The 26,462-nt window shown below is 39.0% G+C and overlaps 1 pseudogene; it reads right to left on the minus strand.

The window, feature by feature from the left end:
- Nucleotides 1-3,767: 3,767 nt before the first annotated feature.
- LOC138071657 (endoplasmic reticulum resident protein 44 pseudogene) lies at nt 3,768-24,532 on the minus strand (annotated as a pseudogene).
- Nucleotides 24,533-26,462: the final 1,930 nt, after the last annotated feature.

Consider the following 26,462-nt stretch of genomic DNA (forward strand, 5'->3'; position numbering starts at 1 on the left):
AAAACTGCATATATTTAATGTTTACAATTTGATGAGTTTGGATATAAACATATACTTGTGAAACCATCACCACAAATGAGGTAATAAACATACATAACCTTCAAAAGTTTTCTCTTACTCCATTTTGTTTGCCTGTTTGTTTGGGAAGAACACTTAACATGAGATCTACCCCCTTAACAAAATTTTTAAGTGCACAGAACTATTTACTGTAGGCACAGTGTTATAGAAAGCTTTCTAGAACTTACTCATCATACAAAACTAAAACTTTCTAAGCCATTGAACAGCAACTCCCTACTTCTTCTTTCCAGCCCTTGGCAACCACCATTCTACTATCTGCTTCTATGAGCTTGACTGTTTTAGATATCTTATATAAATGGAAACACGCCATGTTTTTATGTGTCAGTTTATTTTACTTAGCATAATATCCTGAAGGTTGGTCCTTGTTGTTGTATGAGATAGATTTCTTTTTTCCTTTTTAAAGGCCAATAATAATATTCCATTGTGTGTAATACCACACTTTCTTTATCCAGTCACATGTCAATAGACATTTTTGTTGTTTCCATATCTTGGCTATTTTAAATAATGCTGTGATGAACATGGGAGTGCAGTTATCTCTTCAAGATACAGCTTTCATTTCCTTTGGATATGTACCCAGAAGTTGGATTACTAGATCATTCCTTCCCACCAACACTTTTCTTGACATCCTCACTGACATTTAACTTTCATCTTTTTTTAAACATTTGTCTTCCCTCCCTACTACATCACGCATTGTAAGTTCCATAATATCTTTTGTCTTTTTGAAAATAGCTATTCTAACAGGTACAATGTGATAGCTCACTGTGGTTTTGATTTGGACTTTCCTCATGACTAGTGATGTTGAGCATCTTTTTATATACGTGTTGGCCATCTGTATGCCTTTTTTGGAAAAATGTTCATTCAGGACATTTACCCATTTTAAAATCAGGTTATTTGTGTTTTTTTTTTTATGTACTCCCACTTGTCAATTTTTGCTTTGGTTGCCTGTGCATCATACCCAAGAAGTCATTGCCAAAATCAATGTCAGGGGGGTTTTCCCCAGTGTTTTCTTCTAGGAGTTTTGTAGTTTCAGGTCTCATGCTTAAGTCTTTAATACATTTTTAGTTGACTTTTGTATATGGAGTAAGGAAAGGGTCCAATTTCATCATTTTGCATGAAATGCAGATATCCAGCTTTCCAAACTTTCCTGTTTGTTGAAGAGACTTTTATTTATTGTAGATTCTTGGCACTCTTGTTGAAGATCAGTTGACCATGACCTTATTGGGTCAATTCAGGGCCCTTTATTCTGTTAGGAATAAGGAAATGGCAGCCCACTCCACTGTTCTTGCCTGGAGAATCCCAGGGACAGAGGAGCCTGGCGGGCCGCCGTCTCTGGGGTTGCACAGAGTCGGACACGACTGAAGTGTCTTAGCAGCAGCAGCAGCAGCAGCTATTCTGTTCCATTAGTCTATATGCCTGTCTTTATCCCATTACTATACTGTTTTAATTACTGTAGCTTTGTAATGTATTTTGAAACCAGGAAGGTATAATATCTCCGGCTTTGTTCCTTTTCAAGATTGCTTTGTTATTTGGGGTCTTTTGTGGTTCCATATGAATTTTGCAATTGTTTTCCTTCTTTCATAAAAAAAAATTCCATTGGGATTTTGATGAGAATAACATTTAATTTGTAGGTCAATTTGAATACTATGGACATTTTAACAATATTGAGTCTTCCAGTTCATGAACATGGGCTGTCTTTCCATTTATTTGTGTCTTCTTTAATTTCTTTCATCAATATTTTATAACTTTCTCTATTCCTAAGTATTTTATTCTTTTTGATATTGTAAGTTATTTTCAAATAACTCATTGTTAGATTATAGAAATGCAACTGATTTTTTATGTTGAATCTGTATTTTTCAGATTTACTGAATACATTTATTAGTTCTAACAGCTTCTTTGTGAATCTTTTCTACATATGAATAATTTTCTATACATAAAATCATGCCATCTGCAAACAACTATTTAACTTCTTTTTTTTTCTGATTAGGATGCCTTTTATATCTTTTTCTTGCCTAATTTCTCTGGCTAGGACCCCAGTACTTGAATATAAGTGGTAAGAGTGGGCATGCTTGTCTTGTTTCTGGTCTTACAGGAAAGACTTTCAGTTTATCACCATTGAGTATGGCATTTGCTGTGGACTTTTCCTATATGGCATTTATTATGTTCAGGTAAATTCCTCCTATCTTCCAAAAACTATTTGAGATAAAAGAAAAAGAAGCAATGTCCTCAATTCCTTTGTGATCCTATTATAATCTAAATTCCAAAATAAACCAATAAAAAAGTTAAGAACCAAAAACACAGTAAAATTATAGGCAAATTCCACATAAGGTTATAAATGAAAAACTCTTAAAATGTCTGCCAGATGAATCCAACCAATGAGGTAGTTTTTCTAAAAACTGCATCAGAGGGACTGATGGCAGTCCAGTGGTTAAGATTCTGTGCCCTCAATGCAGAGGCTGGGGGTTCAGTCCCTGGCTGGGGAACTAAAATGTCGTGTGGTGAGGCCAAACTTTTTTTAAAAAATTGCATCATGACTAAGTCAAGTTGAATTTGTTCCAGGAATTATAGAAAAAGCAAAGAAAAGAGAAAATCATCCCACTGAATGCAGAGAAGTTATTTCAATAAATTGTCCACAAATTCATGATTTAAAAATTCTTAGCAAAATGGGAATAAAAGAAATTTTCTTAGCCTTATAACAGATGTCTACAAAAAACTATAGTGAGCTTTATGCTATGTAGCAAAATGTTAGAAACACTGATATTGAATCAGAAACAAGGAAAAGAAGTTGATTGTCTCAATGCATTGACCACTCACTAGAGATCATGGCTGATGAAGTAAGATAAGAAACAATTAAAATAAGGATTGTAAAGGAAAAAATAAAATTTTCCTTATTTACAGGTGATGTGGTTATGTTAGAAAATCCATGAAAATCTAAAGACAAATGACTAAAAATAATATGAGCAAGAATCAAGATAAATTAAAAAAGTAAATCTATCTATAAATAAGGAAAAATAGACAAAATATACTATAAAATGTAAGGGATAAATTACATCAAAAGAGGTACATCATAGTTATATGTAATCTATTATTATATAAACTTTTACAGAAGCACTTAAAAGAAGATTTAAATAAAGAAGTAGGCATGGATGGGAAGACACAAAATGATTAAGATGTCAATTTCATTCAAAGTAATCTACGAATACATTGCAACCCCATCAAAACTCCAATAGAAGTTTCCAAAGAATTTGACTTACTGATCTTTTTTTTTTTTTAAATCTTCTTTCAGTTTATTCAAAATCAAAATTGAAGATGAGATGCATGAAGGTGAGATGTATGGAAAAAGTAACATGGATATTTACATTACCATATATAAAACAGATGGTCAATGGGAATTTGCTGTATGGCTCAGGAAACTCAGACAGGGGCTCTGTGTCAACCTAGAGGGTTGGAATGGGGCGAGGGGAGATGGGAGGGAAGTTCAAGAGGGAGGGGATATGTGTATGCCTATGGCTGATTCATGTTGAGGTTTCACAGAAAACAACAAAATTCTGTAAAGCAATTATCCTTCAATAAAAAAATAAATTAACCAAAAAACACCAAATCTTTCAGTTTATTCAAAATAAAAACAAACACAGAATTATGAAAATATAATTTTCATAATAAAAAGGCTTGCAAGTTGTTTTTCTAAGTTTTTAAAGCTCATCTCCATCCCTCAATAAACTATACTTATATTCACTGGGTGCTTTGGAAGGAGCTCTCAGGTGGACTGCTTACTACATCTTGGACTTCCTGTCCTGAGGCTGTATCAGTTGGGTCAGGACCATGATGGAATTCTCTGTGTAGTTTTCTAGAATGTAAGTCAAATATGAACTGCTTGAGTTTTTCAGGAATTACTACATCATTGAAGTCTGCAAACACATGCATATGCCTAAAGCTGTCAATAGCTATCACAAGGCAATCTGCTGGACTTTTCTGTATGTGCAGAAGACAATGTTTAAATGTGTCGCCATCAGCGTGTAAAATTTTATTGTACCTTTTTCACTTATTAATTGTTGGCCTACTTCATTCTGGAACATTTCTAAACTTTCTGTATCTTCTTTCATACAGTGAGAACCATATGAGAAAAGGCGGTCCTTCCTCTGTCAATCCCTCTCCATTTTCAAATGCTATTTCTCAGACAAGAGGAACACATTTATCTTGAATCCAATTATAAATCTTATCAAAATTTGTCATAGATTCCAAGTACAACATATTTGGAGCAGAAAGCCCTGATGGTTTGTAGATTATGTTGTCTCCATTGTATCTTTCTGGTTCTGAAACCACCCCAAATGCAGCTAGCTAGGAAGGCACAATCATCATGCAAAATATTTGCTACTCTTTCAAAAACTCTATAGTTTTCTGAATCTTTTTGCTCAAAATATCTAATGATATTTCTTTTGCTGCGGACAAGAGTGGTGATTTCAGCTAAGTCATGAAGCTCTTGAAGGGGTTACTTTTTTGTTGCCTGATGTAATCTGCAAGTTCTTTCGCTTATCACTACCCCTGTATCCTCTCTTCATCATCATCCCATTATGCAACAATTTGAAGGTTGTGTATTTGCTTATCCTGTATCTCTGGACTATATCAGCATGCTGATCACAATCAACTTTGGCAAACACTACTTGATTTGCATTTGTATATTCTTCCTTAATGACATTGGAAGCTTCCTCAAAAATTGTGTGCAACAATCTGCGTTTTTACCACTTTTTGTTCCACAGAACCATGGAAGCATGCAAGTAATACCTCGTTTGTCTTGGTTTCTGAGACAGACAAGAGCAAAGCTCTAGACTAGCAATATTCCATGGCACTTTCTGACAGTTTTCTTTAGCTCCAATACTTGAATATTTTTCTAAGATAATTTTTTCCTTGTTTTTTAATTGTTTTCTTCTTTTTTGTATTACTTTAGTAATGTTCATGTCTACAAACTCGGGTGACTAAAAATTAGGTACATTAAAGTATAATGTTCAAGGTATCACATAATGAGAAAATCCCAGAATTAAGGAATCAGAGATCTTGATCACAATATCATCATGGGAATCAAAGCAGTTAGAATTGCATTGTAATATTTATGAGAACTCAACCAAGACCTGAGATCCACAGCATTTCATAAGAAACTTCCCCAAAGTCCCATTTCTGTCCCTCTCCTCTTGAGTGGAGTAATTGGAAGGCTACTGAGAATCCACTAAAGACCATGATTTTATTTTGGCTAAGATAATAAAGAGCCATCCTAACGGAAACTGGCCAAGGGCTTTGCCAGTTTCTTTAGGGCCAGTTCTGACATCTGGCCATGTCAGCATGTCACACAATAAGACTTCTTAAAAATATAAAACCAAAAAAGAAGGTAACCAATTCATAATAAAGATTTATTAAGTTATTGAAGGGTACAAGCTACCTTATTCATTCCACTTAAGACTGAAAATTTAACATCAGTTTGACATTTCAAGGCTCTATTCTCCTCTTCCTTCAAGAAGACTTCTCTGATTCTGCCAATGAGAAGAAATTTTCTTCTTTTCAGAAATCTACAGCTGTACTTCTCATATTTAATGGGCATATATGAATCAGCCAGGTACACTGCTAAAGTGCCAGTTCTCAATCAGTAGGCCTAAGGTGAGGACACTGGAAGAAGCAAGATCTACAACCCACTTCTACAAATATCTTAAGGGCACCTATCACTCTCACTTTGGAATTCTAATTATTTACATATACACCTTCTCCTCCCAACACTGAATTATAAATTCCTTGGAAATATGACTGTTGTTGTTTAGTTTCTAAGTCTTATCGGATTCTTTCGTAATCCCATGGACTGTAGCTCGCCAAGCTCCACTGTCCAGGGAATTTCCCAGGCAAGAATACTAGAGTATGTTGCCATTTTCTTCTCCATGACCCACTGACCTTAAAATTCATATTTTTCAAGTGGTAGTGTTTTCTTGTTACTGTTTTCTAATTTTTCTACATATAGCTCATTTTGATCAAAGAATGTTCAATGTATCATTTCTGCCAGCTTCAACTGAATTTTACTGTCCCACCTAACCTCACCTGGTATCTTTCATACCTGCATACATACCTGCATGTGTTACACTTGGCACCCCTTCTTCATACATTTTTGTTGTAGGTTACAGTGTGTATACTGATTTCTTTTTGTACTGGTTAATTTGAGATGATTTCTGAAAGAAGGAGGCAATAAAATCTTTACTTCAGTGTTCTTCAAATCTTTGCATGTTTTAACTTGACTCTTTTTGTTATATGTGTTAGGAGGTACAAGGAATATAATTTTGCACAGATTGTGAATAAAATTAAAACCATTGAAGTATTATCTCCTTTAAATATACACAGTTCCTATTTTTCTTTGACCTCATATATCCATTCCATACCCCCAGTATTTTTATCCTAATATATTTTTATACTTGAATGTCTATAATTAAGTCACATTAAAATACATATGTAAATTGAAATTAACTTTAAAAATTTTCTATTGGCACAAAGTTCTATATGCCTTTCTTCTGAACTGCATCATAATTATAATTATCACTATTATACAATTTTTAAAATGTTTAATTATTTTATTAAATATTATTAAATATTTTATTAAATAATTATTATTCATCATTTTATTTATTATATTAAATAAAATATTTACTATTTATTAAGCCATTAAATTTCTTAAACCTAAAAATAAAATTGTATTGCAAATTCATTTCTAAATGCATTGGATGAGGATAGGTTCTCCATTAACTTAGGTATCTTTTAACTGATACGGCTTTCTGATAGAATTAGACAAGGTTCAGCATCAATTCTATCCCTCTTTTACATTTTTATACGCGTGAGGGCTAGGACACTTTGTTCACATAAGCAAGTATTAAAAGGAGTTTCGTATAGCAAAGTCACTCTATGCCCTGAACTCCTTTCGAATCATATGCCCTAATCACTTAGTCATATTTCATAAAAAATTATGTTTAATGATCTATCAGTGGGCAAGTTTATTAAACCTTCTACTATCTTTATTCAGGCTGATCTACTTCAGGAGAGAATATATAAGGAAAGGATATGGAAATAGATATAGAGTACCTCTGTATTCCCAGGGGTCTATTTACCCCAACTCGAAAATTTTATTTAACCATTTTACAACTGGAAATTTTGGTAATATAATTTTTTTATTTTATAAAATGGAAAAACTTGAAGCAAAAGGTTAACATTTGTTAATATTGGATATGGTATATGGTTGTGTCTCTTCTAGTACTCTGTATACTTTTCTCTGAATTTAAACTGTCTCATGTAACATAACTCATTTCATCTTGACAATGGTTAAAAGAACCTAATGAGAACATTTTGCTCAAGTTTGAGTACAAGTCCACCCATTAACTAGCACATCTGATTCCACTGTGGCATGTAGTTGCTTTGACTTCTCAGACTTCACTGTGAAGTTCAAGATGTACTTTTTTAAAACAACCATTTAAAATAACTATTCTCGAATCCACTGAGAAAGTGTGTAGAGAATGTGGAGGCTTATTAAGTTTGAAAGCCCCAAATATGGCTGATGGGCGTTTTTGTTTAACCAGCCTCCACCACCACCCCATCACCACTCACCATAACCACAACTGCACACCCTGAAAATTTGCTGTGTAGCAGGATCCTAGAGAACAGGATTATAGCCAAAGTTTGATAACCAGGATATCTGGCCTTGGGAACCGATGAGGTTGGGATAGAAGAACCATTCTGAGCCTGGACTGGGAGAGGGGAGGTGTTGGGAGAGAATGGATACATGTATATATATGGCGCAGTCCCTTTGCTCTTCAACTGAAATGATCACATCATTAACTGGCTATAGCTTAATATAAAATTATTAATAGCAGCAGTAACATTCCTTCTCCTTTACCCTATTCATTAAAATTTGAAGTCATATAAAGTAAGATGAAAACAAAACAAAACAAAAAAGAACCACTCTGAAATTACCTGGCCTGAAAGAGGTAGCATAAATGATAAATACTAACCTTGACCACACAGCTTAGATGGCCCAAAGCCAAGAAGTGTTCATTGAGTAGTACAACACCAAGGTCTATGACTGCTAAGTTGCTTCAGTCGTGTCCGACTCTGCGACCCCATAGACAGCAGCCCACCAGGCTCCTCTGTCTCTGGGATTCTCCAGGCAAGAATACTGGAGTGGGGTGCCAATGACTTCTCCAACGTATGAAAGTGAAAAGTGAAAGTGAAGTCACTCAGTCGTGCCTGACTCTCAGCGACCCCATGGACTGCAGCCTCCCAGGCTCCTCCGTCCATAGGACTTTCCAGGCAAGAGTACTGGAGTGGGGTGCCACTGCCTTCTCCGAAGGTCTATGAAGATCATTGCAAAAACAGTCTGTTAGATAAAAAGAAGTACAGACTGATAGGCTTGGTGACCTGGGTTTCCACCCTGGTTCTTCTATTGTGTGCTAGCTTAGTGATCTTGAACATGTTCCTTAAGCTATGCAAAGCTTAGTGTGATTGCATATAAACTGGGCGTTATAATAACTATCTGAAAAGACTGTTGTGAGAATTAAGTTAAATGAGATGATTTTATGTTATAGGTCCTGGTCAGACTTGCACAGAATAAGCATTCACTCAAAGCATGTTCTTCTATCATTTTCTAAAAGACATTTTTATATGATTTTAAGTATAGGAGGTAGAGAAGAATAAACAGATAAACACATAAGTGATAGCTTGCCATTGGGAAGTGTATGAGTACTAGGTAGACACTGATATGCAAGTTTGGGGTAGTGCCCTGGTTAAAGGGCTTTGGTGTTCAACTGTCTGTGTATAATTTCTGGCTCTGCCGTGTTCTACATACATAAACATAGACAAATCACTTCACCTCTCTCTGTGTAGTCCCTCAGCTATAATAGCACTGCTATAAACTGAATGCATCCCCCTAAAATTCATATGTTGAAACTTAATTCCCAGTGTGATGATGTTAGGAGGTGGGGCCTTTGAGAGGTGATTAGGTCTTAAGAATGGAGCCTTCTTGATCAGGACTGGTGCTCTTACAGAAGAGACCCCAGAGGGCCCCCTAGTTCCTTCCACCATGTGAAGACACCACAAGAAGCTGGCTATTTATGAACCAGAAAGTATGCCCTCACCAGACACTGAATCTGCCAGCAACTTGATCTTTGATTTCCCAGACTCGAGAACTGTGAGAAACAAATTTCTCTTGTTTATAAGCCACCCAGTCTAAAAGACAAGTGACTTCCTCATAGAATTGTTCAAAGGACTAAAAAGGGATAATCAATGTTTGCTATTTTACACAAAAACACACTCAACTTTATTCAAAGCCTTATTCCCAACAAACCATGCCTCTATGACTTTGTAGTACAGTTGTTTCTTCAAAAAACTGCTAAATGAAGGCTTTAACTGACAACCAAGGTGAACAGTCATTCCTCTACAGACTTCTTTCTCAAAGTATATTCTTCAGAGATCAGCAACATCAGGGTTACCTGAGAGCTTATTTAAAATGCACAATCTCAGGACTTGCTTGCTGGTCCAGTTGTTAAGATTTTGCCCCCTAGAACTATGTCCCCCTAAAATGCAGGGGATGCAGGTTCAATCTCTGGTCTGGAAACTAAGATCTCACATGCTGTGTGGCGTGGGTAATTTTTTTTTTTTTAATGCAGAATCTCAAGCCTCATCCCAAATCTACTACATCAGAATCTGCATTTTAACAGCTGTTTCCAAAGCACGTCATAGATTGAGAAGTGCTAATTTACATCTCCACCTAGTCACTTGGCTTCCCAGGTGGCACTAGTGGTAAAACCCTGCCTGCCAATGCAGGAGATGTAACGGTCGTGGGTTTGATCCCTGGGCCAGGAAGATCCCCTGAAAGAGGGCATGGCAACCCAATCTAGTATTCTTGCCTGGGGAGTCCCATGGACAGAAGAGCCTGGAGGGCTACAATCCATAGCATCGCCAACAGTCGGATATGACTGAACAGCTAACGCACACACATGCACAACCTAATTGGTGTGAAATAGTATCTCATGGTTTTGATTTACATTTCCCTAATATAGCCCACCAGGCTCCTCTGTCCATGGAATGTTCCAGGCAAGAATACTGGAGTGGGTAGCCATTCCTTTCTCCAGAATAATAGTGACAATGAAGTGTTAGTCACTCAGTCATGTCTGACTCTTTGCGACCCCATGAACTGTAGCCTGACTAGATGCTCTTTCCATGGGATTCTCCAGGCAAGAATACTGGAGTGGGTAGCCATTCCCTTCTCCACGCGATCTTCCTGACTCAGGGATTGAACCTGGGTAATGAGTATCTGTTATATATTTGTCACCCACTTTTATATCTTCTTTGGAGAAATGTACATTCAAGTCCTTGCCAATTTTTTAGTTCTTTTGTTATTGTTTTTGAGCTGTATGAGTTTTTTTTTTTTAATTTATTAGGATATTGTTGTTGTTCAGTCGCTAGTCGTGTTTGACTCTTCGTGGTCCCATGGACTGCAGCACACCAGGCTTCCCTGTCCCTCACCATCTCCCAGAGTTAGCTCAAGTTCATGTCCAACCATCTCATCCAACCATCTCATCCTCTGTCGCCTCTTCTGCCTTTGATCTTTCCCAGCATCAAGGCCTTTTCCAATGAATCGACTGTTTGCATCAGGTAGCCAAAGTATTGGAGCTTCAGGATATTAGGATATTAATCCCTTATTAAATATTTGATTTGCAAATATTTTCTCTGACATTGTGGGTTGCCTTTTTACTCTGTTCATAGTATTTCTTTGATGCACAGAAGACTTTAATTTTGATGAAGTTCAGTTTATCTATTCTTTCTTTTGTTGCCTGTGCTTTTGGTGTAATATATAAGAAGTCACTCCCAAATCCATTTTTATGAAGGCTTCTTCTATGCTTCATTCTAAGAGTCTCATAATTTTAGTTCTTATATTTAGGTCTTTGATCCTCTTTGTGCTAATCTTTGCATATGATATGAGGTAAGAATCCAACTTCATTCTTTTATTAATACATACACATATCCAGTTTCCCCAGGATCACTTGTTAAAAGACTGTCATTTTCCCATTGAATGATCTTGGCATCCTTATGAAAAATCAATTGACCTTAGTTATATGGATTTATTTCTAGACTCTCAGTTCTATTCCATTAATCTATGTATCTATCCTTATTCCTTTATTGAAGGAATTTTTTTTTTCTTTTAATAGTTTTGGCTGCGCTGGGTCTTTATTGCTGTGCCCCGGCTTTCTCTAGTTGTGGTGAGGGGGTGGTGCTACTCTTCATTGTGGTGCACAGGCTTCTCATTGCAGTGATCTCGCTTGTGGAGCACAGCTCTAGGTATGCAGGCTTCAGTAGTTGCAGTGTGTGGGCTCAGTAGTGGTAGCACATGGACTCAGTAGTTGCAGCTTGTGGGCTCTAGAGTGTGGGTTCAGTAGTTGTGGCACATGGGCCTAGGTGCTCTGTGGCATGCGGAATCTTCCTGGACCAGGGATTGAACCCATGTCCTCTGCATTGGCAGGTAGGCTCTCAACCACTAGACCACCAGGGAAGCTCCTACCAACACTTTTAAAAATTACTGTATCTTTTCAGTCAAGTTTCGAAACAGGGAAGTGTGACTCCTTGCTATTGACTGAATACTTGTATCCTTCCAAAATCACATGATGACATCCTAACCTCTAGGGTGATGGTGCTTGGATGTGAAGTCTTTAGAAGGTGATCAGCTCATGAAAGCAGAGGTCTCATAAATGAGATTAGTGCCCATATAAAAGAAACCCAGAAGAGCTCCCTTGTCTCTTCTGCTATATGAGGACACACTGAGAAGATAGCCATATATGAACCAGAAAGCAGGTCCTCACCAGATGACAAATCTGTTGTGCTACATTCTTGGACTTCCTAGCCTTCAAAACTGTGAGAAATAAATTTCTGATGTTTATAAGCCATTCAGTCTGTATTATTTTGTTATAGCAGCCTGAATGGATGGAGACACTCCTTCAGATTTGTTTTGTGTCTTTCAAACAATTTTTGGCTACTCAGGGTCCCTTGAAATTTTATATAAATTTTAGGATCAACTTTTCCATTTATGTAAACATAAGGGGGGTACTTCACATCTGACTCGATGGACATGAGTTTGAGCAAGCTTCAGGAGTTGGTGATAGACAGGAAGTCTGGCATATGGCAGTCCATGGGGCCACAGAGTTGGACACGACTGAGTGACTGAACTGAAGGGGGCTATTGTGATATTGACAGGAATTGCACTGAATCTTTAGATCAATTTAGGGAGTATTAGTGATAATACTAAATCTTCAAGTTCATGTACACAGGGTATTTTTCCATTTATTTAACTCTAATTTCTTTCAGCAATGTTTGTAATTTTCAGTGTATAATCTTGTACCACCTTGGTTAAATTTCTTGCTATTGTGAATGAAACTGTTTACTTTAAATTGCTTTATGAATAATTTATTACTAGCATATAAAGTTACAATTGATCATTTTATGTTGAACTTATATCCTGAAAATTTTCTGAATTTGTTTATTAGCATTAATAGTTTTTATGGATGCTCTAGAAATTCTATATATAATATCATGGAATTTCTATATATACAATCATGTCATCTTAAATAGAGATAGTTCTACTTCATTTCAATTTGGATATCTTTTCTTTATTTTTCTTGCTTAATTGTTGTGGCTAGAACTTCCTATACAATGTTAAATAGAATTGGGGAAAGCAAGTTGCATGTCTTGTTCCTGATCTTACAGAGAGAGTTTTCAGTCTTTCACCATTAAATATGATGTTCACTGTGAGTTTTTTTATAAATGCACTATATCATGTTGAGGAAGTGCTCATCTATTTCTAATTTGTTGAATATTCTTATCATAAATAGGAAAATCTAATTTTATCAAATGCTTTTTTCTGCCTCAGTTGAGATAATCATATGAATTTTCTCCCCCTTCATTCTGTTAGTATGGTATATTAAATTATGAACTGAATCGTTTCCCCCTCAAAAAAAAATATGTTGAAGCCCAAACCCTCAGTGTGACTGTATTTGAAGATAGGGTCTTTAAGGAGGTAATCAGATTAAATGAAGTAATAAGGATAGGGTGTTTATCCAATAGGACTGGTATGCATACAAGAGGAAGAGACACTAGGAGTGCATGAGCATAGAGGAAATGCCATGTGAAGACACAGCAAGAAGGAAGAAAGGGAGAAGGCTCACTAGAAACCAACCAGCACCTTGATCTTGGACTTTCAGCCTCTATATCTGAGAAAATAAATTTCTGTTATTTAAGCCACCGAGGCTGTAGCGTTCTGTTAAGGCAGTCCTAGTAGACTAATATATATTGACTATTCTTTTCCTTAATGTCAAACTCCTTGCATTCTTTAGACAAATCTCAACTGCTCATGGTTTAGAGTCCCCTTAATATACTGCTGGATTTGGTTGCTAGTAATTTGTTGATGATTTTTACATTCATATTTGTAATGGATATCAATCTGTAGTTTTCTTTGCTTGTGAGGTCTTTGTCTGGCCTTGATAGGAGAATGCTGGTTTCAAAGAATAAATTAGGGAACAATCCCTCCAAAATTACATATTTTGGAAGAGTTTCAGAAGAATTTGTGTTAGTGCCTTTAAAAATATTTTGTAGAATTCATCTGGTCCTAGGTTTTTCTTTGTGGAGAGGTTTTTGATTACTGATTCAATCTCAGTTTGTTATGAGTCTACTTAGATTTTCTATTTCTTCTTGAGTCAGGTTTGGTAGTTTGTTTCTAGGACTTTATCCATTTCATCTAGAATATCTAATTTTTTGGTATGCAATTGTTCACAGTACTATCTTACAATATTTTTTTATTTCTGTAGGTCTGTAGTAATGTCAGCTTCATTTCTGATTTTAATAATTTGAATCTTCTTTTTGTGTTTCTTGGCCAGTCTAGCTAGAGGTTTGCCAATTTTATTGATCTTCCTGAAGAACCAACTTTGGGTTTTATTGATTCTAATGCTTTTCTCTTGTGTACTTTGAAAATTTTCTACTTTAAACTAAATCCTTCCTTCTGCTACAGTAGGGTTTAGTTTTCTCTTTCTTTTTCTTTATGGTACAAAGATATAGGTTATTGATTTAAGATCTTTCTTCTTTTGTAATGTAGGTGTTTATAGTCATAAATTTCCCTCTGAGCACTGCTTTCGTTGCATCCCTTAAGTTTTGGTATAATATCGTTTCACTTTCATTTACCTCCAATTGTTTTATAATTTCCCTTGTGATTTCACTTGATCCATTGGTTGTTTAAGAGTGTGCTGTTTAATTTCCACATATTTGTGAACTTTTCAGATTTACTATTTTAATGATTTCTAGTTTCTGTTGAGTTAGAGAAATTACTTTACAGGATTTCAATATTTTAAAATTTACTGAGACTTGTTTTGTAGCCTAATTTATGGCCTATGTCTCCTAGATAGTGTTGCTAGTGCACATCAGAAAAATGTATAGTCTGTTGCTGTTGGATGCAGTGTCTGTTAGGTCTAGTTGGTGTATAACATTTCATTATTGATCATCTCATTATTCTATTCATTTTTGAAAGTGAGGTATTTAAATCTTCAAATATTATGGAGAACTATCTATTCTATTTCATTTCTGTCAGTTTTTGGCTCCTATATTTTGGGGGTCTATTATTAGCTATGTATATATTTATATTACTGGATTTTCTTAATGGACTATTTTTTTAAATCAACAAATAGTGTCATTCTTTGTCCCTTATAATGATTCTTTAATTAAAGTGACCCTTTTGTAAAGTGAATATAGCTGGATCATTTTCATTAAAAGTTTTTAATAAAATTTCAGAAAAAGTGAGGGGAAAGTACAGAGATTTCTCATATATCTCCTGCCCCACACATGCATATCTACCCTCATTATCAACATTCCCACCAGAGTGGTATATATGTTACAATTAATGAACCTACATTCACACATCATAATCACTCAAAGTTTATAGTTTATATTAGGGTTCATTCTTGGTGCTGTATATTCTATGGGCTTGGACAATTATATAATGACTTTCACCCAACTTTATCAAATTGAAGAAGTTCCACTCCAGCTTATTAAGAGCTCAGTGTGGATTTGTCAAATGCTTTTTCTGCATTTATTGATATGATCATGTGATATTTTTCTTTTTTGTCTGTTGATAAAATAGATTACATTGATTTTCAAGTGTTGAATCAGCCTTGCACACCTGGGATAAATTCCATTAGTCATGGTATATAATCTTTTTTATACATTGTTGGATTCAATTTGCTTATATTTTGATGTGGATTTTTCCGTGTTCATGAGCGATATTGGTCTGTAGTTTTCTTGTAATGTCTTGTCTGGTTTTGATATTAGGGCTATGCTGCCCTCAAATGAGTTAAGATGTATTCCCTCTGCTTCTATTCTCTGAGATTGTAAAGAATTGCTATAATTTCTTTTTTAAATGATTGGTAGAATTCAGCAGTGAACCCAGTCTGGGACCAATGCTTTCTATTTTGGAAGGATATTATTGATTCAGTTTCTTTACATACAGGCATATGTATGTATGTTGTCTGTTGTCTGTTTCTTCTTGTGTGAGTTTTGGCAAATTGTGTCTTTCAAGGAATTGGTCTAGTTCATCTAGGTTATCAAACCTGTGGACTTAGAGTTGTTCAAAGTCCTCCTTCATTATCATTTTCCATTGTTGTCTGAAAGCAGACATTGTATGACTTAGTCTTTTAAATTTGTTAAGTTGTGTTTTATGGCCCAAATTGTAGCCTATCTTGGTGACTATTCCATGTTAGCTTGATAAGAAGGTGTATGCTGCTGTTGTTAGATGTAGTCTAGAGGTATCAGTTATATTCAGTTGACTGATGGATATTGCTCAGTTCAAGTCTGTTCTTACTGATTTTCTGTCTGTTGGATCTATCCTTTTCTGAGAGAGGGATGTTGAAGTTTTCAACTATAATAGTAGATTTATCTATGTCTCTTGGCAGTTCTATTAGTTTTTGCTTCACATAGTTTGATGCTCTGTTGTTTTCCTTCTAACAGTGGCTCTCTTCCTAGACTACTGGTTTTCAAGGCTGCCACTGAGTTGGGGAGAGGAGGATGCAAGTAGGGAAAGATAAAACACAACAAAGTCTTCTATTTTTATCAAAGTCCAGCTATTTTTCTTGAATAAAATCCTCCGTGGATTTTTGAAGCCTTTCGTTAATTTCTAGAAAAAGTTGTGAACAAGTTGACTTTGATAAATTTGCCAGGATTTTCCCTGCTTTCAGGAAGGAATGATTTTTGGACATCCTTACTCCTCTATTCTGCAAGTGCTTCTCTCTATTGCTTTTTGGTTCTAGTCCCACACTATCTCTGTGGCTTTGGGCTACTCATGTTACTTCTCCAGGCTTTCTTCCTCTGTACAACATAGAGGGGTCTGTGCATGTGAAGGCCAGATAATCTTAAAATTTGAGATTAGGATGTAAGTTATCATTGATACATAAAACAGTATTGTTTTGTAGTTTAATGGTAAGCATTAAATAAACATTTCTTAGTGGAATATAAGAGAGCATCTTACTAGTATGGCATTTTAGATTCCATGAGATACATTAAGTTATTCACGTTCAGGCTTTGAAAGTGAAGTGAAAGTGAAAAAGGGGGCTTTAAGGCTCATTAAATTCATGGCCAGTTGATTCAAGCTTTAAGCCCTGAGTCCAGGGTCTATTATTAGACTTCTCAAACACCCCCTTCTTTATAAACCTGGGAAAAGGGGTAAACTTCAAACCTGTTGATTTTTAATCCTAGATCACTAAAACTGGCAGGAAGCCTAGAGATCAGTGTCCAGCCTCCTCTGCAAAAGGATTTCTCAATGACCCAGAGACTTAGTGGCAGAGTAAAACTTAGAACCATGGTTCCTCACTCTTCTCTACTAGACTACGTCTCTTGCATCCCTTTGCTCTCAGCTTCACATTTATCTGCATATCATTTTTTCCCTATCATTCCATAGTCGTGTTCTTTGCTTTAATGGGCAATTAGAATGGAGACAGCTACACATTTTAAATATCATTAAATCATGTTTGTATTTTAAGTAATGTGATTTCCATTTGGACATGAATAAAAATTCGAAGATAAGCCAGAGGCCCATTGCAAACCAGATTCTCCTTCCAGGCAGCAGCAAGAAAGAGTGGGCTAGTGGCAGCCATTGTTAACCCTTTGTTGTTGTTTACTCGTTCAGTTGTGTCCAACTCTTTTGGAACCCCATGGACTGTAGCCCACCAGACTCCTCTGACCATGAGATTTCCCAGGCAAGAATACAGGAGTGGGTTGCTATTTCCTTCTCCAGGGAATTGTCCCAACCAAGGGATTGAACCCGCATCTCCTGCATTCACAGCCAGATTCTTTAACACTGAGCCACCAGGGTAACACTGAGCCCTTAGTGGTAACCCAAATGTTTATAAGTCAATTGGGTCAGAAAATTAAGGTTTTAGCTTCTGCTCTGACAATATCTGGCTGGCTGTATGACCTAAGGTCTTGGTTGGTGGGGCAATACTTGGTCTGAGGTTTCTGAAGTGCAAATGGAATAATCTGGGAGGCAATATTTTTAGGAGAAGATGGATCAAAAGCTAAAGACACAAGATTGGGCAGGTTCAGGGTGGTATGGACATAGACTCAAAGGCTAAACAAATAAGGATTAAAAACCTCAAAAAAGTATATACCCTTTGATGTAGAAATTCAGTTTCTAGGAATTTCTTCTTTGGAAATAATAAGATAAACATAAAAATGTGTGTATATAGGACTTCCCTGGTGGCTCAGTGGTAAAGTATCCACCTGCCAATGTAGGAGACATGGGTTTGATCCTTGGGTAAGGAAGATCCCCTGGAGGAAATGGCAACCCACTCCAAGATTCTTGCCTGGGAAATCCCGTGGACAAAAGACCTTGGTGGGCTACAGTCCATGGGGTCACAAAAGAGTTGGACACAACTTAGTGAATAACAACAACGTGTGTGTATATAAGGATAAATACAGAAACACTATTCATTACAGAGAAAAATTGGAAATAATTGAATATTCATCAACATGTGGTTAAGTACATGATAGTTCCTCTTTACAGTAAAATGTTCTGCAGACACTAAAAGTAAAAATGAAGTATTTGTGGTCATGGAAATCTTTTCACAGTTGATCAAAAGGCAAGTTATAGTGTCTGAAATATAATTTCATGTGTATAAATTTAAAACACATGTGACTCTATATGCATAGGAAAAAAGACGAAAGCATGTTCAGTAAATGTTGAGTGGTTCTTATGGTTGGTGGAGTTAATCCATTTTTTCTCAATTTTCTTGTCTATATTTTATGTACCTTCTACAAAGAATATGGCATTTTTGACTAACTAAAAAGTTCAATGTTTAATAAAAAGCAAGAGAGACCATTTAAAATAGAAGAGGCTAGAGAATTCCCTGGTGGTCCAGTGGTTAGGACTTGGTGCTTTCACTGCTGGGGATCTGGGTTCAGTTCCTGGTCTGGGCACTAAGATCCTATAAGCTGCACAGCATGGTCAAAAAATAATAACAATAAATTAAAATCACTTTAAAAAATGAAGCAAAAGAGGCCAAGAAGCAGGGGAGACTATGGGAATGAAGCTGAAAGGATGGATCCTGGATGAAGCAGTGCTGACAGGGGAAAAGCAGAACTTTTCTTTGTGGTCAGAGCTGCTCTGACTTTCTGGAAGGCTTCTGTGGCGGGAATATAGGGGAGGGGTCCTGAGAATTGAAGGGCTTGTGTCCCAGAGCAAGGCATGTCTTTGGCCCACATATCCACACAACCCTCCAAACAACACATAATCCAACTCTCCAACAGTGCTCTGTAAATGTTTAATGACTGAATAATGATAAACAGATACACAGCTATTAGTCACTCATCAAGGAACATTTTTTTTAAACATAACACAGCAGAGGCAAAAACTGCACAATTTCCAGCAAATCTCCAAGTTAATATTTCAGAAAAACACTTCATTTATAATATTCTGATACTTTCAAATAAACATATATACACAAAGAGATGACTCACCCTGTTATATTTCCATAACTTACCCTGGGTTGGGGAGGAGATATGCCTCCAAGCCTACCATACTATAAAAGATTTATTACATTAAAATTACTTCTCATTTTTATAAAATGATTAAACCCAAGCTTGCTTTGAAAGGATCTGGAGCAGTCAGCCTTAATCTAGTTCTCTTGCTGGTACTGACCAGCCAGGAGGTGTTGAACAGGTCATGTCCACCCGCCCCCCCTGAGGCCTCCATGTCTCCAACTATACAATCTACTAAAAACCTCCTCCATGTCTAAAAGAAAGGTCTCCACAGTGGATAAAAGTTACAATGAGCCCCTGTGTCACCTGTTAAAAATATAGAAGATTCTTTGCATTCCCACCCAAAGCCCTGGCTCCATGAGGGTTTCTGGTATTGACCATGCATAACTCCCTCCCCTCAATGGGATGATTCTGCTTGTGCTGACTCTCATGGGTCAGAGTCACCACTGAAAGGATTAGGAAGACAAGCTGATCTCCAGAGACCCATGAGGACTGGTGGTGGGAAAGGAAGACCTCTCTCTGCTCAGCAGTGACCTCCACAAATTAGACTCCTCCTCAAACAATCTCCATCTAGTATATTCCACCAATTGGTGAGATGCTGAGGTTGATCAATGGGTTTGCACATTCATCCATTGGTGTTTACTGTTTTTAGTCAGCTCTATATGGGAAGGAAATGATCTTGATCAAAGTTGCTGATTCCTTTGCAGGAGGGAGATGAGAGAAATAAAAGGATATATGGACATGGAGAAAGGAGGTAATTCATTCACTGTATATCAGATTCCTCCTCATCAATGATTCTGCTTTTCTTGGCTTATTATACATCCTTCCTTTCCATCTGTATTTTGGATATCCAGAAATTATTGCTTTCCTGTATATTAGTTAAGGTCAGTAAAGCTAGCCTCTGTAACTCAAAATTCAGTAGCAAAACAAAAAAAGCGTTGTTTGCCATCCATGTCATAACCCAGTGCAAGTGTTCCTGGTCAGGCAGCTCTCTCATTGTCATCCTGGATCCAGGCTCCTCTCATACTCAGAGCTGTTGTTTGTTGTTTTAGCCACGAAGTCATGTCCGACTCTTTGTGACCTCATGGACTGTAGCCGGCCAGGCTCCTCTGTCCGTGGGATTTTCCAGTCAAGAATAGCGGAGTAGGTTGCCATTTCCTTCTGCAGGAGATCTTCCCAACTGAGGGATTGAACTTGTGTCTCCCATATTGCAGGTGGATTCTTTACCACTGAGCCACCTGGGAAGCCCAATGCTTAGAGTTCTCTCCATCAATCTGATTGAGATATGGGAAAGGGATTGAGGATTACCTGGAGCTGTTCTGGGCTAATTGGACAAAGTTCACATCATTTACATTTGTTTTGTGTGGAATAGTCACATGGCCACACCTTATTGCAGGGGAGCCTAGGAGCGATAGTTGAACTAAATGCCTAAGAAGAGTAGAACATGAATATTGGTGAGTGCTAGGGGTCTCTGCAACATCCTCTGAGGTCAAGGCCTCCATTCTTTGATTTTCAATTAGGAATGCAAATCCCTAAGTCATTACCATAAATCTGGAGATAAGAAAAGACAAAAGGAAAATAAGTGGGTTTCCTGAAACTGATCACGACATGACTAACACCTTCTCCAAATAATCCAAAGGGAATAGCCGGCTCACAAATTAGAGGTTACTTGAATGAAGACAGAACTCTACTGACGGAAAGGATCTGCTTTCTGACAATGAAGCACTCAACGGCTGAGTCACATAATTAGAGGTGAATGACAGGTGACACAAGCCACGCACACTGTCGCTCAGCCTATAAATTATGTTGCTATTAGGGGAAGTTACAACGGATGTGGCCAATGGGAGATGTGCAATGGGAAAAGGTGCAGAACTGCATATATGTTTGCAGACAGATTTCTAGACTTTGGGAGGCAGTGAGTTGAATGGAAATAGAGCAGCCTCTGGAGGCAGACAGTTTAGTTTGAAGGCCAGGACATGTCATTTACCAAGTCTATGGTCTTGGGAGAAGATCTCAGCTTCTGTTAAGTCTCGGTTTTCTCATTACTAAGATGAGTATAATAATGATACCTTCCTCACAGAGCTCCTGGGAAAGGTAAATAGTTAATGTAAAATTGATTGGCATGAAATTTGGCACAGAGAAGACGCCCAAGAGAGGGTCTCTTTAAAAAAAATATTGGCAAGCAATTTGTCAATGTGGGGCCTACTGCTCTAGCCTGTCCTCGACTCTCAGATATCCCACCAGACAAAGGAGAAAGGGGAGGGAATGAGAACAGAGAGCTAGAGGGACTTGCATGGGGGACTGGCAGGCCACAGCAAGGCTGTTAGTGAGTGAAGTGGAGGAACCTTTGTGGATAATATTAGTACCTATGCCCCAGGATTGTTTTGAGCGTTACATGACATAATACATTCATGCTTAGCCCAGTGCCTGGCACATAACGTCAACCTGAGTACTCATATTATTTATTTTTCTTCTGAACAAAAGGAGAGTGGTACCTACCAGCTGGGTAAGGAGAAAGGGAGAAGAAATTGTCCTGTTCCTTTGGGTGGTCTCCATCTTCTCTGTAATGTACAGGGTGGGGTGGGGGTGCAATAGGGGTCTCGGGGGAGTCAGAAAGGCCTGGCAATGCTGCCATCATGAACACTGTCTTCCTCAGTCCAGCCTCAGAGGGGAATGTCTGAAGACAGGATGAGATCATGCCTGGAAAGTTCTTTGTGCTCCAGAGGAGAAAGATGTCCTGTACATTTAAGTCGCTATTATTTGCAGAGCCAAATGCCAGGCTTTGAAATGCAGCCAGCCTCTCTTCAATATCTAGTTATGTTTCCACAGCACAGGATGAAAAAAACCAACTGTTTATATGCAGTAGTATTTCTGGTAACTGAACTTACTAGTTTAAAAGGCAATATTTACCAAGCTCACAAAATAGCATGCTTTCTGTCCACAAAGACCTGTTTTAATTAAAGCTCTACCTTTAAAATTCATTAAAGTAATCAGTTCTAAGAGATTAGGAGCCCACGTATTAGATTTCAACCTGGGAGTGCCACATATTCCCTTCCGCAGGTGCAGGAGGCCATGATTTCAACAACTGTGAAGATCTCTCCTTCACTGGATTTCAGTTTTATTTAAAGGCACTGGCTGCCTAGCCTTGGGAATTTGTCTTTTTTATTAGGCATGAGCGGCTCAGTCGCCTACTGGGTGGATCACCTCATTATTCTCGTCACCTGGGCAGAGTCATGACTCAAAGCCAGCTCTCCCAGGGCAGACGGGATGGGTTGGGGAAGGGGACTGTGGAGAGATGAAAAGCCACCATGTTCCCTGGCCACAAAGCGGCTCGGCTCTTACACCCTAGCCTCCTGGCTGTTCAGAGGAAGAGGGTTGGCTGGAAGAGCTCAGTGGGCACAGCTCAGAGGTGTAAGGCTACATCACTAACTACAACCACCACACATGTAATTGCTACAACACACAGAGCACTTCCTCTGCGCTAGGTCTACACAGCTTGTGTTTTGAGCCTCTTGGCAACCCTAGGAGATGGGCGCTCACATCATCTTCCTTTCACACATGAGGACACTGAGGCTTAGGGAGGACAGGTCCCTGCCCAAAGCCCACATGGAGAGGAAGTGACAGGAAAGCAGCATAGGCAGAAAATGATTGGCCTTGGACCTCCACTGGGGCCACTTTCTTTTTTTAACTTATTTATTTTTAATTGAAGGGTAATTGCTTTACAATATTGCTTTGGTTTCTGCTATATATCCACATGAGTTAGCCACATGAGTCGCCTCCTTCTTGAACCTCCCTCCCACCTCTCACGCTTGGGGCCTCTTTTTAGAGGTGAGCTCTGTGATGTCATTTCCCTGAGGTTTGGTTTGCTCCTGTATAAAGGATGGCCTCTCTCTGACAGTGTGATGGCAAGGATTCCACGTGGAGACACGAGGATGGCATTCAGCACATGTCCTGGCACGGAGGACACACACAACACAGGGTAGCAATTCCTGCCAGGAGACTCTAAAATGTGACGCTGGCCACTGTTGGAGAGAGTCAGCTCCCCTTTCAAGGTTGTCCCTTGACAACCTCCCAGCAACCCTGAGTGGGAGAATGAAGGCAGGACAAGTGGCTTGCCAAGGGAAGAGGGGACCTCCATCAGCTTGTGTGTGTGTAGGCAGAAAGGAGGGGGCGGGTGAGGCAGAACTGTGAGTGCAGGGCCAGGGCAGTGGATGACTATTAACCCCATTCCTCGCAGCAGAAGTGGAGCTGAGGTTCATGCAAGGTACCATGGCAGGGATCTCGGGGACAGGCTGACCGCACAGAATAATGAGACCCAAGAGGTGACAACTGGCCCTGAAAGGGACTCAGTTCAGCCACTTCTCCCTGGAAAACAAGCTGTTGCTGCCAGATGGAAACACTAAGAAAGGCCCTTGATGGCACTCTTGTCCAACCTCTTCACTGTCCACCTGGGGACACAAAGGCCCCATGAGCAGGAGTCTATTTTATGTCCAGAGAACAAGTGTCTACACTGGAGTTCAAGATGACACTGCTATATGACCCTGACAAAATTACCTAATCTTGTTAGGCCTCAATTTTCTCACCTATAAAAGATCACATATTGCACAGAGTTTTTCAAGGATGAAATTAAAGAACGCCCGAAAAACTCTCAGTAGTGCTTGGCACGCCCTCTAAGCTGGCTCAGGAATTGCCAGGCAATCCAGTGGTTAAGACTGTGTGCTTCCAATGCAGGAAGCACAGGTTTGATCCCTGGTCAGGGAACTAAGATCCCACAAGCTGTGCAGCATGGTCAAAGAACATGTGTATACCTGTGGTGGATTCATGTTGATGTATGGCAAAACCAATACAATATTGTAAAGTAATTAACTTCCAATTAAAATAAATAAATTTATATTTAAAATAAAATAAATAATAAATAAATAAAAATAAGCTGGCTTGCACCAGGTCCTGTGACAGTGGGTCCTCCCTACTAGTGCTCACTCAGTCATGTCAGACTCTGTGACCCCATGGACCATGGCCCCCCAGGATCCTCTGTCCCTAGGGTTTCCCAGGCAAGAATACTGGAGTGGGTAGCCATTCTCTTCACCAGAAGATCTTCCTAACCCAGGGATTGAACCTGCATCTCCTGCATTGCAGGTGATTCTTTACCTGCTGAGCCATCGGGGCCTGGTGGTACTAATGCTCTCACTAATGCTCTATTCTGGACGACTCTGGAAAATGGCAGTCTTGTTTCACTTCTCCTGCTCCAAAAGCCCCCAGGAATCCTCTCCAGGGGGATCTTCCTCACCAGCTGTGGCTTCTCCTGCAGAGATGACTGAGCCGGACCTGCCACAGGCTTGGCATTTGGCAGCAGGTCCAGGAGTCCCTGAGGTGAGGCCATGCCCACCCCTAAACCAGACTTGCTCCTTGGCCAGGCAGGGAACTGGGAGCAGAGACTACAGTGGTATGCAAGCTGGATGCTGGCTTGGCCCTCAGTGATCACAAACAATACTCAATTGGGCAAGAAATAACAATATTCACATATTTATTTAACCACTATGGATTGAGTAAAATTTCGTGCCAAGTCCTATGCTCAGTGTTAGAGAGGTGCTGGTGATATAAAAGCAGACAGCATCCCTGACAATCAGGTGCTTGCAACCTAGTGAAGGGGATCACCTAATTGAAATCATATGCTTCCTGTTTTAATTACTTGCTAGGTATGTAGGTGATGGGAAGAAAAGAACCAGGTTGCTAGGAGAGTAGATGATGAAGGCTTGGCCGGGCTTGGAGGATCATGAAGGCAGTAGCATTTGGTCTGAGCTCTAAAGGATGTGGCAACCCACTCCAGTATTCTTGCCTGGGAAATCCCATGGACAGAGGAGCTTGGTGGGCTACAGTCCATGGGGTCGCAGAAAGAGACACACATGACTTAGTGACTAAACAACAACTAAAGGATGTGCAGTCTTCTAGGCGGAGGCTGCAGGAGGCAGGGTGGTAGGTGGGAGAAAGGCTTACAGGCAGAGGAAACTAAGGAAGACCCCCAGAAAGGAAAGTTTGTGACAAGTTGAAGGAGTTGATAGATTGTTAGTTAGGCTGGGGGTAATCAGGAAAAGGAAGAATGGTACAGGATGAGGTGATGAGGTCAGTGGGCCCATGTCACTCAAGGTCTTTGGTCCAGGATTAGGAGACTTGCTTTTAAAAAGGCCAGTGGGGAACAGCTGATGGATTTGAAGCCAGAGAGCGACATGACCTGACAGGTTTTTGAAAGATTTGGCTGCCATGCGGAGAATGGACGGTGGGGAGGCAGACCAGACTGAGGGAGCAGAGACCTGCATGGATGCTATTGTCCAGGAAGAGGTGATAGCCACTCAGAGGAGGAGAGCGGGAAGAGGGGATGCATGGAGGGGATGCGTGGGTTGATCTGAGAGAGATGTCAGAGTTCTAACTGAAAAGCCTTGCCGATGAATTGAATGTGGAGTGTGAGAGAGCAGGAGGGGTCAGAGTTACTCCTTCTCAGGCTGGCATCCTTGGTGGATGCTGGGAGCTATTCACAGGGATGTGAAACCCCGGGGGAAGTGATGGCGTGGAGTGGGCTGGAAGGACGGAGAGTTCCTTTTGAGATGAGTTGAACTGAAATGCCTGGGAAGCAGGGCAGTGGACAGCTGCATATATAGATCAGGAGCTTAGAGGAAAGGAGCTGGAAATCTAAATTCTGTCAGCTCAGTATAGAGGCAGGAATTGAAGGTGAGGCACGAATGAGCTCCTCAGTGGGGCATTGAATGTGAGCACGGAGGACAGAAGACGTAACCCTGATCACCTCGATCAGATTCGTCAGGGAGACGACAGACTGAGAAGGCTAAGAAGAACAAGGCAGGCTGGGAGCTAGGAAAGTGAGGGTGTCAAGGAGGGAGTCATCATGGAACAAGATAGAAAGCCCAGAAATAAACCCGTGCACCTATGGGTACCTTATTTTTGACAAAGGAGGCAAGAATATACCATGGGGCAAAGACAGCTTTTTCAATAAGCGGCGCTGGGAAAACTAACATTACATGTAAAAGCATGAAATTAGAACACTTCCAAACACCATACACAAAGATAAACTCAAATGGATTAAAGACCTAAATGTAAGACCAGAAACTATAAAACTCTTAGAGGAAAACACAGGCAGAATACTTGATGACATAAATCAAAGCAAGATCCTCTATGATCCACCTCCTAGAGTACTGGAAATAAAAACAAAAGTAAACAAGTGGGACCTAATTAAACTTAAAAGCTTTTGCACAGCAAAGGAAACTACAAACAAGGTGAAAAGACAACCCTCAGAATGGGAG

This window comes from Capricornis sumatraensis, chromosome X, assembly GCF_032405125.1.
Source record: "Capricornis sumatraensis isolate serow.1 chromosome X, serow.2, whole genome shotgun sequence".
Classification (NCBI taxonomy): Eukaryota; Metazoa; Chordata; class Mammalia; order Artiodactyla; family Bovidae; genus Capricornis; species Capricornis sumatraensis.